The sequence below is a fragment of the Schistocerca cancellata genome, chromosome 4 (genome assembly GCF_023864275.1).
Source record: "Schistocerca cancellata isolate TAMUIC-IGC-003103 chromosome 4, iqSchCanc2.1, whole genome shotgun sequence".
In the NCBI taxonomy this organism is placed as follows: Eukaryota; Metazoa; Arthropoda; class Insecta; order Orthoptera; family Acrididae; genus Schistocerca; species Schistocerca cancellata.
In genome coordinates, this window is record NC_064629.1 from 292,246,176 (window position 1) to 292,263,722 (window position 17,547).

The window sequence follows — 17,547 nt, forward strand, 5'->3', positions numbered from 1 at the left end:
CGTTTATTGAAAGATCATCTGCTTTTTAACTTAGTCTTAGCCATAAAATTTTTCACTTCATGCTTCTAGTACAATTTGTCACACTGAGAAACTGTTAACATGCAACAATGTTTTGAAGTTAACTATCCAGCCTAGAACCTAGGGAACATTTTTAAACAGAAATTACGAATGCATTGTTATAGTGAACAGACGAGACAGTGTTGTTATTTGTACATTCTTGCTTGTTAGTTGCACAATTACGTAACGACTATCAGGCTTACATACTTAGGAAATATACTGGCACTGCTAATGAGATTTTATCACGATGCTACTAATGAGTGACCATTTACAATGTTCCTTTTGCGGTGTTTCTGTTTTTCTGAGTTCTTCTGGAAAGTAAAACATGTTATAGTAGCAACTTTTGTGGTATAGCTACAATGAGACAGCCTTTTTCGTAGCACATCAATACGTTACATTATAGTACTTTCTAGATCACGGTAAGGTACATAATAACTACGATATCTATACACAAAGCATTTTACTTTCGTTTATGATGAGGTAAGTACATTGATTTCAGCAGAACTTTGCTTACAGAGGATGATAACTATGACACTTCCACAGAGATCATCTTACAACAAGAGACACAGTTTAGAGCTACAGTACACGTACTGAGTGATTAATTTTGTACTTAAAATATTTATTTTTAAAGATTTTTGAATTACAAAGATACAAAGGTTTTCCATGATACCTTTCATTCCATTGCTGTAATCTGTAACACCTGAGGGTATAATTCAATTAATCCTCAGGGGGGTACATCCTTACTTTGTGTACCATGTGTTTGGCAAGCATAAGGAGCCCTAGCTAATATGGTATTTGCTTATACTACTTTACATATCGGTACCATTTTCTCTACCACATAAATTACACAGCTATCTGATCATTTAACTGGGAGAGATAAACATTTATTTTACTACATCAGTGACAGATGTTTACGTAATCACACAGTTGGATAATTTCACACTTATGATACTGATTTTGTCTGTACTTTGTGAACTGTTCATATTTTTTCGTAACCATTGTGATACTATGAAAGCTTTGAATGATGTATTTGGTAAGGGATCATGATTTTTGAAGTACATTTGAGGTACATGACTTGAAATTATTGAAAGAAGCTGCGACGATTCTGAGATGTGATTGATTTTTTATGATGTTATTATTATGATGACGATGTGTATTATGCTGTTGAGGTATATTTATGACCAATAAGCTGAGAATCGTACTTTAAGAGTTATGAAAGTTGTGTAAATGCATGAATGTATCACAATGCAGGCGAAAATTTTTTGCACACTGTTATATTCATAGGATTTTGTTTCTACACATTTGCAACACAAATTCTCGACCTGTGAAATTTTTTATATGAGACTGTCACTGTAGTGCAAACTGGTGTCGTAAATATTTCGGTAAGGAAGGTAGGTCACTGCAAGCAACCAGGTGTGCGACAGTCGCCTGGAAAAAAGCCATTAGTGTGTGCCTTTCAGATGCACAGGTGGAAAAAAAAGAGGCCACCATTGTCCTCGCTATTGACATTTCTTTGTAGAAAGCATCGCAAATACGACACGCCCAAACTTGAAAACATATTATTACACTGTGGAGCTCTTAATTTATGATATTTACTGAAATGAAATGATGAGAAACGTTTCACATCTATTGTCTTGCTAGTTGAAAGATTGTTTACTGCAATATGAAATGCCATATGGCTAGTGAATGACGTTTCACGCTTTGCTTTTCCTATTTTGTTTAATATATAGTTTCTAGCTGCACTGCAGCATTGGTTACAACAAAATTTAATGGATGTACTAATATAAATATTTTATGCCTACAGATCCAGTAAATAATAACTTCATGATCTACTTAAAGAAAAGAAGGAGCACAAAAAAGACATTTCCCCCTCACAGGACTTGCATACATATTTTTATTTTCAACTACTTGGTAATATTTCTCGTAGAATAAGTTGTGGTGCACCACTTTAATTACATAGACATTAAGATGTGAATAGACATTCCCTTATCTGCATTGTTGTCTTTAGTGTAATATTTTTTCTGCTTGAGCTATGTCATGTTCAGGTATAAGTTACTGCATTCGCTGCTGCTGTTTGCCAGGCATAGTGCTACTAAATTTCACTTTGTATTACTCTGTTAAGCCAGTTTTACTACTGATTTATTTTTCTTGTTGCTGCACATTGGCTCATATTAGTTGTAATATTGCAATTGATCTGTTAATTTAGATTTACTGTTGCTTGCTTTTCCAATTTGCATTTTTTGTCACTGCTGTTTGCGTTAATTGTTTTGTGCTGCTGCATTGCCTCATCCCTTAGTTTAGCATCTGAACTCAGTAGATTTAAGTGAGCTTAAGAGGGGTAGACTATATAAGAGAATGAGATGCGATGAATTGGAAGAAATACATTGAGAAGTTTTACGAAAAAAGTACAGAAAGCAGGTATAGATAGCACTTTTTGAAATAATAAAGAACAAAGGGAGATGTCCAAGAAGTAAAGAAAGTTTTGCTTTCACGATACTGCAGTATAACAAACCCTGTCCTTTCCCTTTCTGTTATTCTGCTATGTGTTTGTGTGCTCTTGTATATTTGTGTTCTTCCTGTCTTTATGTGTTTATCTGATGAGAGTTACATTGTAGAATTGTTCTGATAATATGTTATTTACTTTGTAAATATGTTTAGACATTATTTATTCTGTTTTGTTGCTCATGTGAGAAGTTGATGTTTCAAAAGTTATTCTGATCTTTTATGTATTTACTTATGTCATAATTCCAGTAACACTGATGTATATGTTCATTTCTATTGTTTTGTAAAGCCTGTTTTAGTACAAATGTTATCTGTATTATTGTGTTACTAATGTAGTATTTTGTACCTTTGTTATTGTATTCTTATGTTATAAAATTGTAATTGACACCAGTTCATCAAATTAAGTAACTTGTGAGTTACATTTCACTGCACACGTTTCTGTTGGTCATAATATATGCACAGTAAGTTATAATATTGTAATTGACACCAGTTCATCAAATTAAGTAACTTGTAAGTTACAATTCACTGTGAGAGGCACCCACATGCCTTGCTCATACTGTCTCATCAAGCAGTCAGGCCTGCAAGATGAGTGGTCTGCCAAGCGAGTGGATTCATTCTTATTTATCAAGTAACATGAACTCTCGTACTCACAACTAAGTTACAAATTATCCTCCTGTATTAATAATACGCAACGGAAACGCACATCTGACTATCAGTAATTTACAGATCATTGACTGTTCACTACGCACTGGCAATACCACATTTCCTTTTTTTATTTAACGGCTTTTATCAACACGTGGCCATCGCACTGAATATGAATGGTGCATACATTATAAACTCTGGATATCATGACAACATACAATTCCAAGGAAAAGGCCACCAATCTTTTTCTTTTCACTATCTTATTTATTCCGATAAATTCTATAACCTAAACACACAAATTCTATAACCTGCAACAATAACACATGAGAAATTCCGCCCAATGGGCATGGCTTTACATTGGTGAATCTCTATCTTATGGTCTCGTAATTATTTAACGCTACAGTGCACTTTCTGGATAGGATGGTGGATCTTTTGCTATATCTCACACTTCGGCTCTCACAACCATCATCACGAAACTTTCCTCTAGACCGAGTGGTACAAAAGGAACATGCATATACACTACCTCTGAAACTACCTTGCTACTCTCCCATGCAAGCCACACATACTTAAATTACATGACATACACCACACTACAACATGAAGTGCTACACAGGGAATAGTCACAACATTATCACTTCCAGCATTCCCACTTCAATTAATATTTATCCCAGTTTCACACGACACAGCCCCACTTCGTAATTCTACTTTCCTACTATGAACTCTGGAGATATATGCACGTCTTCCTGTGCAATGCAAGCCAAGTGGCGTTGCTGGATAGACGGCCGACTCACCTTGCCTCTCTCTCAGAGTTTGAATCTAGCGTCACACGGAAGCATATCACGCAAAGTAATATTAAGAACGTATTCATCACACACGCAAGTCCTCAACTGAAATCATGGACGAGTACTTCTCTTTATCTTTTGTCTCATACACAGTTTGAGACTCACACAGTACTCACTACGTGGAAGTACTCGTCTCTGATATCAAGTCCTGCGCACGCCATTTCTTAAATATTTCAGCTTATGGTACACACGCTTTTTTTTTAATATTTCAACTTATTGTACACACGCTAGTAATTCAGCTTAACTTAAGCACACGGAAGTAATTCAACTTATTGCAACACGTGGTTTCATTGTGACCGTTGGTCACTTCGGAAGATTACTACTATCCCATTAATATTACCTGCCTGACATTTAATTCTCCCCACAAAAGTCCCTGAAATAGAGAAATTAATATTTCAAACTACTCTTAAATATTCCACAGGCTTTCCATGTCTCCACTCTTTTGTCTTTACGGAGCGCAACTAAGACAGTTCTTAACAGCACAAGATCCAGCGGCAGAGTGCCGAAAAATGGCCGTTCCACAGGTTCTCTCGCACCTCTGCTGAAGTGGGGGAGCACTTTGCTACCATATTGGTCAGCCACATTTCACGCGCTCAAAGCTCAGGTAAATTTCATCTCTTTGGTCCCACCAAAGGTGTCCAATGGATCGTCTCAAAGATGATCATATATTCACATTCACTATCTGCGGTTAGCAGACGACCATACATTCATTCATTTCACAGATCTCACCAAACTGGATGTAGGGATTTACTTTGTGGGAGTGCACATGTGATCAATTAAATAAATAAATGGTCATTCTTTCCCACACTGGTATCCAGCTTCGCTGTATTAATTGAAATTGAGTTATTGTACAAAAAAAATGTGTTGATCTGACAAAAATAATGAAGTATTTTGTACCCATTTTCAATGTCAGGTGGTACTGTACCCTTTCAACTGCACACGTTTCTGTTGGTCATAATACATGCACAGTATGTGAGACATAGGGACTGATAGTGTTTGCACGTGTGTTAATAATTCAGCAGGGGACTGGATAACAGCATTGTTGGTTCTAAGGACATTTCAAAAAAATTGTGAGTGCACAAGTAGTGGTTCATGGAATTGCTATATTCTCCACAAGACTCTTCGATGGTGATTGTGCACCTGCACAGTCGCAACAGATGTGTGCTGGTCGACTCTACAAGGACTACAGTGGGTCTGCACCTTTGATGACCCACCAATACCATTATTTCTACAAGGACTGCAGTGGGTCTGCACCTTTGATGACCCACCAATACCATAATCTTTACCAGGTCTACACTGGGTCTGCTCTGTGATGACCTACCTACGAATATTCTTCAAAACGTCGACTGACTCTGCAGTGGGTTTGCTCTGTTGTGGCCCATTACCTGTCTGCATGTCAAGAGTCAGCACTGTCTTTCCGTTGGAAAGACAACACTACTTCTTCAAGACTGCATGGAAATCCACTACTTCTGTGTGCATTTTCCATTACTGCTCAGACTTTGAGAAAAACGCTACAATTTTACTGTGATGAACGATCAGGACTTATGGACTGTGAGAAAATTTTAGCTTTTGACCAACATTGTATTGATTGTGTGTGCATTTGATTTCTTTGTTATTCTAATTATGAAAAATTTTTTCAAATCTGTATTGGCCACTGCCCAACTCAATTTGTAAATTTTTTTGTGGGGAGCATGGGCGCTATGTAAGTAGGCTGTTTAGGTTTGTTTATTGGTAACGCCATGTAGCGCTCTATATGAAAATCACTGGCCGTGCTGTGTGCAGTCTGAGGTTAGTCGGCATTGTTGCAATAGTCGCTATTGTAGCATTGGGCAGTTGGCTGTTAACAGCGTGTAGCGTTGTGCAGTTGGAGGTGAGCCACCAGCAGTGGTGGATGTGTAGAGAGTTTTCAAATTTGTAAGAATTGATGTCATTAACTGCTATACATATTATGACTATTAAGGTAAATACATTGTTTGTTCTCTATTAAAATCTTTCCTTTGCTAACTATGCCTATCAGTAGTTAGTGACTTCCGTAGTTTGAAACATTTATTTAGCTGGCTGTAGTGGCACTCGCTGTATTGCAGTAGTTTGAGTACCGAAGATTTTTGTGAGGTAAGTGATTTGTGAAACGATAGGTTAATTTAGTCAGGGCCATTCTCTTGTATGACTATTAAGCTAAATACATTGTTTGTTCTCTATTAAAATCTTTCATTTGCTAACTATGCCTATCAGTAGTTAGTGACTTCCGTAGTTTGAAACATTTATTTAGCTGGCTGTAGTGGCACTCACTGTATTGCAGTAGTTTGAGTAACGAAGATTTTTGTGAGGTAAGTGATTTGTGAAACGATAGGTTAATTTAGTCAGGGCCATTCTCTTGTAGGGATTACTGAAAGACAAATTGCGTTGCGCTAAAAAAAGAAAAATATTTAAGCAAAGTTGTGTATAATTTTTCTAAGGGGCGTTTCAACAGTAAATATTCTATGTTGTGAAACATATGTTAGGTTTTACATTTTGTAGATTCTAGCTCACTAGGTCATTATTCAAATAAATTCTGTATTTTATAAGTAAGTTAACCGATTTTTTATACATTCAGGATATTTGATGAACATAACCGATATTGAAACATTAACTAAATACAAAATTTTTACAATAACTCAACTGATTATAATAAACTACTGATTTATAACGTAATTACTTAATTTACAACACGATTTTAACACAATAACATGTATAATTTAACAAAAGTACACTATTTTAAAAAAATCACATTGTGAAAGTAAGTTAATAAATAGGATGTATGTGTTAACACAAGTAAAATACTATTAAAATCACATTGTGAAGGTAAGTAAATAAAAAAATGTATTAATTAACAAATGACATTATTTATAAAAAATGACATTGTGAGGTTAGGTAAATAAGTAAAATATATTAGCTAAGAACGTACATTACCTTAAAAAATCATATAGTGAAAATAAGTATATTAATGAAAATATATTATCTATGAAGTACATTATGTTTAAAATTTTACATTTTAATTGTAGGTAAATAAAAAAATGTAGTTTTTAACAAAATTAAGTTATTTAAATTTACAGAGTGATTGTAAAATAGTAAAATGTATTAGTTAAAACAAAAGTACAATATTATAATAATTTTAGAGTGTGAATGTAAGTAAAGAAATAAAATAAATATGTTAACAAATGTTAATTAAATAAAAATTTTCGGTTTCTGTTTTTCTATCTTTCTACAGATGATTCAGACATGTATAGAAGCATGTAATTAACACTTTTATAATTTTAAAAGTTTTTCATTATTTTATATAATAGCAATAGTTAATAATTAAAAACTTTAAGTAAGTATTCTATGTTGTACATCATATGTGAGATATTACATTTTCTAGATTCTAGCTCATTAGTTCATTATAAAAATTAATTCTGTATTTAATAAGCAACATAACCGATTTTTTAAAATTTCAGGATGTAAGATTAAGATAACCGAATTTGAAACGTTAACTAAATACATAACATTTACAAAATTCAACTAATTTTAATAACTAACCGATTTATATTTTAATTACTTAATTTACAACACGATTTTAACACAAAAACATGTATAATTTAACAAAAGTAAATTTTTTTAAAAAATCACTTTGGGAAAGTAAGTTAAAAATAGAATTTATTAGTTAAGACAAGTAAATTAATATTAAAAAATCACATTGTGAAGGTAAGTAAATAAATAAAAAAATTTATTCTTAAGGAAGTACTTTATTTATAAAAACTGACATTGTGAAGTTAAGTAAATAATTAAAATTTATTAGTTAAGAAAGTACATAACCTTAAAAAATCACATTGTGAACATAAGTAAATTAATGATACTATATTATTGATAATGTACATTATGTTTAAAATTTTACATTGTTATTGTAAGTAAAAAAAATGTTGTAGTTAAGTAAAGAAAGTTATATAAATTTACAAAGTGATTGTAAGATAGTAAAATTTATTAGTTAAACAAAAGTATAAGATTTTAAAAATTTTAGATTGTGAATCTAAGTAAATAAATAAAATGAATATATTAAAAAATGTAAATTGTATTAAAATTTTCAGTTTTTTCCTATCTGTCTAAAAAATTTTCAGATATGTATATAAGGATGAAGTTAACATTTTTATAAATATTTTTTGTTTTTCATTATTTTAAGTAGGACAAATGTTATCAATTAAGAGTTGTCAGTAAGTATTCTATGTTGTGCATCATATGTGATATTTTACCGTTTGTAGATTCTATGTTGTACATCATATATGAGATATTATTGAAATAAATTCTCAATTTTTTAAGGAAGATATCCGTTTTTTATACATTCAGGATATTTGATGAACATAACAGATTTTAAAACGTTAACTAGATACATAATTTTATACAATTACTCAACTAATTATAATAACCAACTAATTTGTAAAGTAATTACTTACTTTACAAAACAATTTAACACAATAACAACTATATTTTAACAAAAGTACATTATTTAAAAAAATCACATTAAGTAAGTTATTAAATAGAATGTATTAGTTAACACAAGTAATTTACTATTAAAATATCACATTGTGAAGGTAAGTAAGTAAATAAAAAAATGAATTAGGTAAGAAAGTACATTATTTATAAAAAATTACAATGTGAAGTTAAGTAAGTAAAAAAACATGTTAGTTAAGAAAGTACATTATCTCAAAAAAAACACATTGTGAACATAAGTAATGAAATATGTTATTTGAAAAATTGTACATTGTAATTGTAAGTAAAGTAATAACAAATGTATTAGTTAAAAAAATTAACTTACATAAATTTACAATGTGATTGTAAGATAATAAAATGTATTAGTTAAAACAGAAATAAATTAGTTTAAAACTTTTAGATTGTGAATGTAAGTAAGAAATAAAATAAATATGTTAAGAAATGAGAATTATATAAATTTTCAGTTTTTTAAGTTAATAATTATTAATTTTTAGTAAGCAACTATGTTGTGCATCATATGTGAGATTTTACATTTTGTAGATTACAGCTCACTATTATTACTAATTCTGTATTTTATAAATAACTTAATCGATTTTTAAAAAAAAATTCAAGGTACATGATTAACATAACCGATTTTAAAACGTTAACTAAATACATAACTCTTACAAAATTCAAGTAATTATAGTAACCAACTCATTTATAAGTAAGTTATTTAATTTACAAAATGATTTAAATACAGCAATATGTATTATTTAACAAAATAACATTTTTTTAAAAACACATTTTCAAGGTGAGTAAATAAATAAAATGTGTTAGTTATCAAAAGTAAATATTTAAAAAAAACATTGTGAAGGTATGTAAACAAATAAAGTGTATTAACTAAGAAAGTAGATTATTTAAAAAAAAATACATTGTGAAGGTAAGTAAATGAACATATTGTATTAGCTAAGAAAGTACATTATTGTAAAAAAATCTCATTTCGAACATAAGTTAATTAATTAAAATGTATTAGTAAACAAACTACAATATTTTAAAATATCACATTGTTAAGGTAAGTAAATAAATAAAGAGTATTAGCTAACGAAAGAAAACTACAAAAATTTTATAACGTGACTGTAAAATGATAAATTGTATTATGGAAAACAAAAATAAATAATTTTAAAAATATTACATTGTGAATTCTAAGTCATGAAATTCATAATTTCTATTTATAAGTTTCTTCATTCCTTTATATTTCAAGTTCATTTGTCCTTTTTCATTTATCTCACAATTAAAATCATCAATTAATTTTGAATAGCTATTCTGTAAAATAACTTTAAAATCATTATTGAGTTCTAGACAAAGTTGTTCTCCATATCTAGTATTTAAATATTTACAGTTCATAATATTTTGTGATACATTTACCTGTAGCTCATTTACTTCTTTAATTTCCTTAGAAATACTTATATTGTTGAGCTTCTTCAAAAAGTAGTTTGCTTTTATATAGAAAAACTTTTATTAGTTTTACTGACATAAATTTGTAGTTTTTATCCAACATATTTTTAAAAATTTGTAATTTTGATCTTATATCTAACTGATTAGTTGAAGATTACTCTTTTTGATTTTTTATAAATCTAATAAAAATAATTTCCTAAAAATGGAGTACTTAAACGAAATGCAGACTATACTAAATGATACTTACGAACTAATTGTGCAATCTGAAGAGGATATTGATTTCCTATTTGTTTAACTAATGAAAATAATAATCAATTTGTTAAAACAAACTGCAATCATAGTTTTCATAAAGAATGTATTGATATATGGTTCATGAAAAAAGAAAATTGTCCATTGTGTAGAAGTATTATTAAAATAAACAACCAACATTAGCTGACATATTGGCTGCTCTTGATTGTACACCAATAACTATAATCCCATAAGTTGAACTGTGGTTGAATCCTATATTATGATTAGATTATATGTTAAAAATTAGAAAGTTTACTTTTTCACAGATCTAATAAATATTTATATGTACAGTATAAATGGAGCAAGTTCAACAAAAATCTTCCGTCCAATCTAAATTTTGTAAATACTGTAATACAGAATAATAAATCGATATTTTTACTTTACAGAAATATACAAAAGATGGTTATAGAACTATATGTAGGCCATGTATAAATAAATGTCATGTACAAAAATACAATAAAAATCGAATTCCTTGTGTATGTGGAAAAATTTTTGCTAAATATTATTTTAGGGAACAATTCTGACGAAATCAAAGGAACAACATTCAAAAATATTATTAGAAATAAATAATGAAGAAAAATTTATAGCTACAATTCATAATTAAAAAGTTGTAACTCAAGAAACATCTACATCTAAAAAAAATGTAAAAGAAATTAAGGATTAATTTGTTTTTACATAAATCCTTCACATAAAGACAGATATAATAATAAAAGTAAGAAGTGTACTTTAGAATATATTAAGAATAAGAAAGCTTTAACTTTATTATTTATTTAATAATAATCCTTCGTGATGAATTACACAAATTTTTACAATGGCAATTGTAAAATCGAATCCAAGAAATTGAAATACAATTAAAGATTACTTAGTTGAAAAGGCATTTGAAAACAGATTACAATCTATAAAATTTGAAAATAGTACAGATAGACTAGACCCTAATCATTTCTTAATTGCAGTAGACTGCCATGTGGTTCTAGGCACTAAAGTCTGGAACTGATCATATTCCAAAAATAGGAAATATAATTAAAGTATCAATCAATGTTTATTCATTTGATGACAATGATAAAAAAATACCATTTTATCCATTAAAATTTACAAATGTGAAAGGAAAAACACGTAAATCAACTTTATTTCAATAAAGATAATAAGTCACACTATTGTAACATAAAAACTAATCTAAACTTGTACCAAGCCAAATCAATAAGCATGAAGAAGTATAATTTATTTGTGATTTATGTTTATTACATTAAAGCAAAATAGTAAAGAAATATGAGATAATCATACAAAATTGTTTTAATAAAAAACCAGTAAAAGTTGAAAAGCCAAGTATAGGAAAATATGTATATTTAAAAAATTATTAACATATACAAATGGTTTCATTTATTATTAGTTATTATCACATATTATTATTTATTATTACTGGCCTACCTATACTAACATAGAAAATCGCAAAATGTTCAAATTCACACTCCATAATCTCTGGAAAATCATACTTCTATTTATTATTATTATCATTCCTATTATTTATTAGCATTTATTATTATTTATTATTATTTATTCAAGATGGTCGATTTTTGCGGCAATAAAGCCAATTCCCTTACTTCCATAACAAAAAATCCCTCACAAATTCAAATTCAAACACGATAATCTGTCACACCTACGAAAAAAAAGAGACCAACTGGGCCATGTGAACTAACCTAAGTTCACCTTATTCTACGAAGTTTGAATTTTTCGCTGTCACTTATTGTTTCACTCCTATTCTATGAAAATCGCTTCAAATAATAATAAAGTGCACGTAAGTCACCTCCTGTGAATTCGTGGGAAAAGGACTGCAGCCTTTATTTCAAACAGTACCGTCATCACTTGTTCTACAACAGAGTTAGTACACATTCAAGAGGTCGCAGTCCAGCCGCCACGAGGTCCCCAGTCCAACTGGATTAGTTCATATGGTCGTCACCGACCTGCCTCACATGACGGTCGTCGGCTTCGATCCGCGCGAGCTGCCGGTCCAGCGGCCGCTCACGTGACAGCCTACTGCCGCAGGCCCACGCTGGTCTAGCGATGTAAACATGTTTTCGTGGACAGTGGAGTCCGCCCCCACCGACCAGTTGGCGGCAAAGCTGTTCGCTGGACAGGTCGGAACCTGGCGATGCAGCCTTCATAACGGTCGGTCGGTTGATCCAGCACATGGTTGACAAAGAATGCCCTGCCGCACGTTTGGCGCCAAAGTTTGCTCGAGAGTGGAATCCTCCATGACATCACAACAAGTGGTCCAGCACATGCGCTCGCCACTACATCTCTCGCTAAGTTAATTGATCAACCCACTTTCATTATTCAATCCACATTCTGCACTTACCTAATCGAAGATCGTGGCGAAAACACACGCCTGTACACGTGAGCCTTCGCGCGCGCCGAGCTTAGTACCACCGCTAGTGAATGTAACAAAGTTCCCATGACTACTTAATTAAATTGATCAATCAATTAACCTCTCTGATGCCGAAAACTTCCACGTCCACCTAGACCGGGAATCAATTTTCACCAGTGCCATCCCCAAATGGTTCAAATGGCTCTGAGAACTATGGGACTTAACTGCTGTGGTCATCAGTCCCCTAGAACTTAGAACTACTTAAACCTAAGTAACCTAAGGACATCACACACATCCATGCCCGAGGCAGGATTCGAACCTGCGACCGTAGCGGTCACGCGGTTCCAGACTGTAGCGCCTAGAACCGCACGGCCACTCCGGCCGGCTGGCATCCCCACCTGGACTTGGAATGAAATAGTTAAAGTCCCTACCGACCACCACGACCCCTTACCGACCCATGTTCGTCGGCTAACATGTTCTAATGTGTGCTGCCGTTTACGAACGTGCACCAACCTACATTAACGTACATCACATTTTTTTCTATACAAATAAGCCAAGTTTGAATTCTGATGGTCAGTTCGTGTTTCGCTACCAACACAAGAAAATTGTGGCAAACGAAGCCACTAACCTAAGTCACCCGTGATGATTCAAAATCGTCTGCTTTGCCTCTCTCACACACCACGAGCGCGGGACCGCCCACGTCACAGCCTGGACCTTTATACTCACGTCCGACATACTCCTCTGTAAATATTCTAGCTAAACTATGGCCCGAATACTGTTGTTCAATCCACACGGTCTAGGACATGGCCAGAGCACACCCCCAGTACCTAAGCCGAGAACATCGCTACCCTCACCTGTAGTTAACCGCTGACAGGCGGAGATATGCTGCAATCAAATCCCTCGCTCTCTCGTAGCTACTTGCCTCAGCAATTCGATCTAACAAAACCTCCATGTAGAAAAAGTAATAGCCAACTCGAACTCTCTCATATTCTATATCGTCCCACAAATACTTAACGTACATTTTACTTAGGCATCGAGTATATCTATCACTCTCAAACAAAAAACACTCGCCCTGACGGACCTGGTGTCATGTTGCACAGTCGGCAGACACGCAAACAGCTCCTAATTTCAGTGCACAATATTAAACTGCTCCTAAATAATGCAGTACACATAACTCTAAACATCATCAGTACTCGTAATCTCTCCAAATAACGCACAGCAAAATAACTCAACAGACGCGCGCAATCAATCTGTCCCACACTAAGTCACACGTCCGACAGCTCTCAGTTCACTCAAAGATCTCTGTTCGACCCCTCAAACATGACTTGATGACAGCCGCATTCACACCTAACAGCTGAGAAATTAATATCACCTGGACGCCGAACATGACTATCCAAGCAAGGCCGCGCGCGTCGTCTGTCACCGTCCTAACTCAGTTGGGTATAACACACACGTTAAAGCCGCATTCCATTGCTTGCCAGCCTATTTGCGACACATCTCCTCCTTTACGTCTGTTGTCAGAAGAGCCGATCCCAGTGCTGCCCTCCCGTTACAATCTAAAACGATCATTATACTATTTAAAAACCTCTCCGAAATTGTATAGTGCCCCCCCCCCCCCCCCCAGAAATAGTTAACGCTCGCTGTCGTGTTTTCTCAGCTTATTTGTAAATTCAAATTCTTACCCTAACAGAACTTGTTCACGAAAATAATACTGAATGCGCTGCTAACCTCATACCCTTCCAGCTATCAACATACACAAAAGTTCTCAACCCTCCTATATCCCAGAACCACCGATTAATCATTCTTATTCCTTTTTATCGAATTTACAGGCCTAATTTCCTAAGGACCCGTTATCGAAGTACCATCCTGCTTTTCTTTCTGGGGCTTTCTGTGCTTACTTTTACAGAGATCGCTAAATTACCTCCACAGCCCTCTCAATTTACACATACACACACACACACACACACACACACACACACACACACACACACAGTCATCCTCTCTACTCATCCCATAACATAAGCAATACTAACTTTACAATCCATTATATACAAACCCTATACAATGTAAGCCACAGTAACTTTACAATACCGACTATATGCCCCAATCCTCTCCATTCCTAAGGAAGCGCTGTGAACCTGCTCTTTGTTTCTACACACGTGACACTCAGCGGTAATCAGCTCTTCTACATCAACGGAACATCAACGGACTGAAGTCCCTCTCATAATTGGTCCACAATTTCGGCGATCGCTTCCCCTCAACACAAATGCGTCACTTTCTCTTCTTCCTTGCCTTCTCTCCACACTCAGACTACAAGAACACACCAAAATTTTTCGAAGTACAGCATCCTGTAAACCACTGAGTAACTAGAAACAAACAGACCAAAAATGATATTCGCATTCTCGAATACCGAAGTCGTTGATGTCATTATACTTACAGTTAAATGTTACGATCGCAGTCTCAATTGACTGGCATTCGACAATGAGCTAAGTATCGGAAATACACTCTCCTGACCCCTGTTACTCTGGAAATATCTCAACCGTCCTTACGACTTCCTCTCTACTCATCACATAACATAAACAATATTAACTTTACAATGCCATATATACAGGCGCTACACAATGTATACCACATTAACTTTACAATACCCTATATACACATTTGACACAAAACAGTGTACTTTGAAAAGCACCCACATGGCTTGCTCATACTGTGGCATCAGCAGTCAGGCCTGCAAGATGAGTGGTCTGCCAAGCGAGTGGATTCAATCTTACTTATCGAGTAACATGAACTCTCATACTCACAATTAAGTTACAAATTATCCTCCAGTATGAATAATACGCAACGGAAACGCACATCTGACTATCAGTGGTTTACAGAACTCAGACTGTTCACTACGCACTGGCAATACCACATTTTATTTATGTCTTTTATTTAACGGCTTTTATCAACACGTGGCTACTGCATTGAATATGAATGGCGCACACATTAAAATTCGGGACATCATGACAACATACAATTCGAAGGAAAAGTCCACTAATCTTTTTCTTTTCACTATCTTATTTATTCCGATAAAATCTATAACCTAAACACACAAATTCTATAACCTACAACAATAACACATGAGAAATTCCGCCCAGTGGGCATGGCTTTACATTGGTGAATCTCTATATTATGGTCTCGTAATTATTTAACGCTACAGTGCACTTTCTGGATAGGATGGTGGATCTATTATTATTTCTCACACTTCGACTCTCACAATCATCATCACGAAACTATCCTCCAGACCGAGCAGTACAGAAGGAAGAAGCATAACCCACTAATCTTTTGAAACTACCTTGCTACTCTCCCATGCAAACCACACATACCCACATTACATGACATACATCACACTACAATATGAAATACAAAACACTAAATAGTCACAACACTATCACTTTCAACTTTCCCACTTCAATTAATATTTATCCCAGTTTCACACGACACCGCCCCACTTCGTAATTCTACTTTCCTACTATGAACTCTGGAGATATATGCACGTCTTCCTTTGCAATGCAAACCAAGTGGCGTTGCTGGATAGACGGCCGACTCACCTTGCTTCTCTCTCAGAGTTTGAATCTAGCATCACACGGAATCATATCACGCAAAGTAATATTAAGAACGTATTCATCACACACGCGAGTCCTCAACTGATACCATGGACGAGTACTTCTCTTTATCTTTTGTCTCATACACAGTTTGAGACTCACACAGTACTCACCACGTGGAAGTATTCGTCTCTAATTTCAAGTCCTGCACATGCCGTTTCTTAAATATTTCAACATATGGTACACACGCTATTTCTTAAATATTTCAACTTATTGTACACACGCTAGTAATTCAGCTTAACTTAAACACACCGAAGTATTTCAACTTATTGCTACACGTGGTTTCATTGTGACCATTGGTCACGTCCGAAGATTACTACAATCCCATTAATATTACCTGCCTGACACTTAATTCTCCCCACAAAAGTTCCTGAAATAGAGAAATTATTATTTCAAACTACTCTTAAATATTCCACATGCATACCATGTCTCCACTCTTTTGTCATTACGGAGCACAACAAAAAAAGGTCTTAACAGCAGCAGAGTGCTGAAACATGGCCGTACTCGAGGTCCTCTCGCACCTCTGCTGAAGTGGGGGAGCACCTTGCTACCGTATTGGTCAGCCACATTTCAGGCGCTCAAAGCTCAGGTAAGTTTCATCTCTTTGGTCCCACCAAAGGATCGTCTCAAAGATGATCATATATTCACATTCACTATCTGCGGTTTGCAGACGACCATACATTCATTCATTTCACAGATCTCACCAAACTGGATGTAGGGATTTACTTTATGGGAGTGCACATGTGATCAATTAAATAAATAAATTGTCATTCTTTCCCACACTGGTATCCGGCTTCGCTGTATTAATTGAAATTGAGTTATTTTACAAAAAAAATGTGTTGTTCCAACAAAAATAATGAAGTATGTTGTACCTATTTTCAATGTCGGGCGGTACTGTACCCTTTCAACTTATCCAGTATATCTCTACAGCATGCGAAAAAAATTTCCTATTCCTACAGTGTCTATATACCCCAATGCTCTCCAATCTTAGGAAAGCACCATCAACCTGCTCTTTCTCTCGACAGACCCGACACTCAGAGCTAATCTTCTCTCTTACATCAACCGACCTAAGTGACCCTCACAACTCTTTTTACAAATTCAGTATCATCCTCTCCCTCAGCACAAACACCTTACTGTCTCTCCTTCCTTGTCTGTTCGCTTTTCTACAAACAACCTCAGACTCATAGACTGCAAGAACACATGTACTTTCCCCATAATATTACACGATTTTAGCTGTACTTGTCAATATCATGCACTAGGCTACACCCTACCA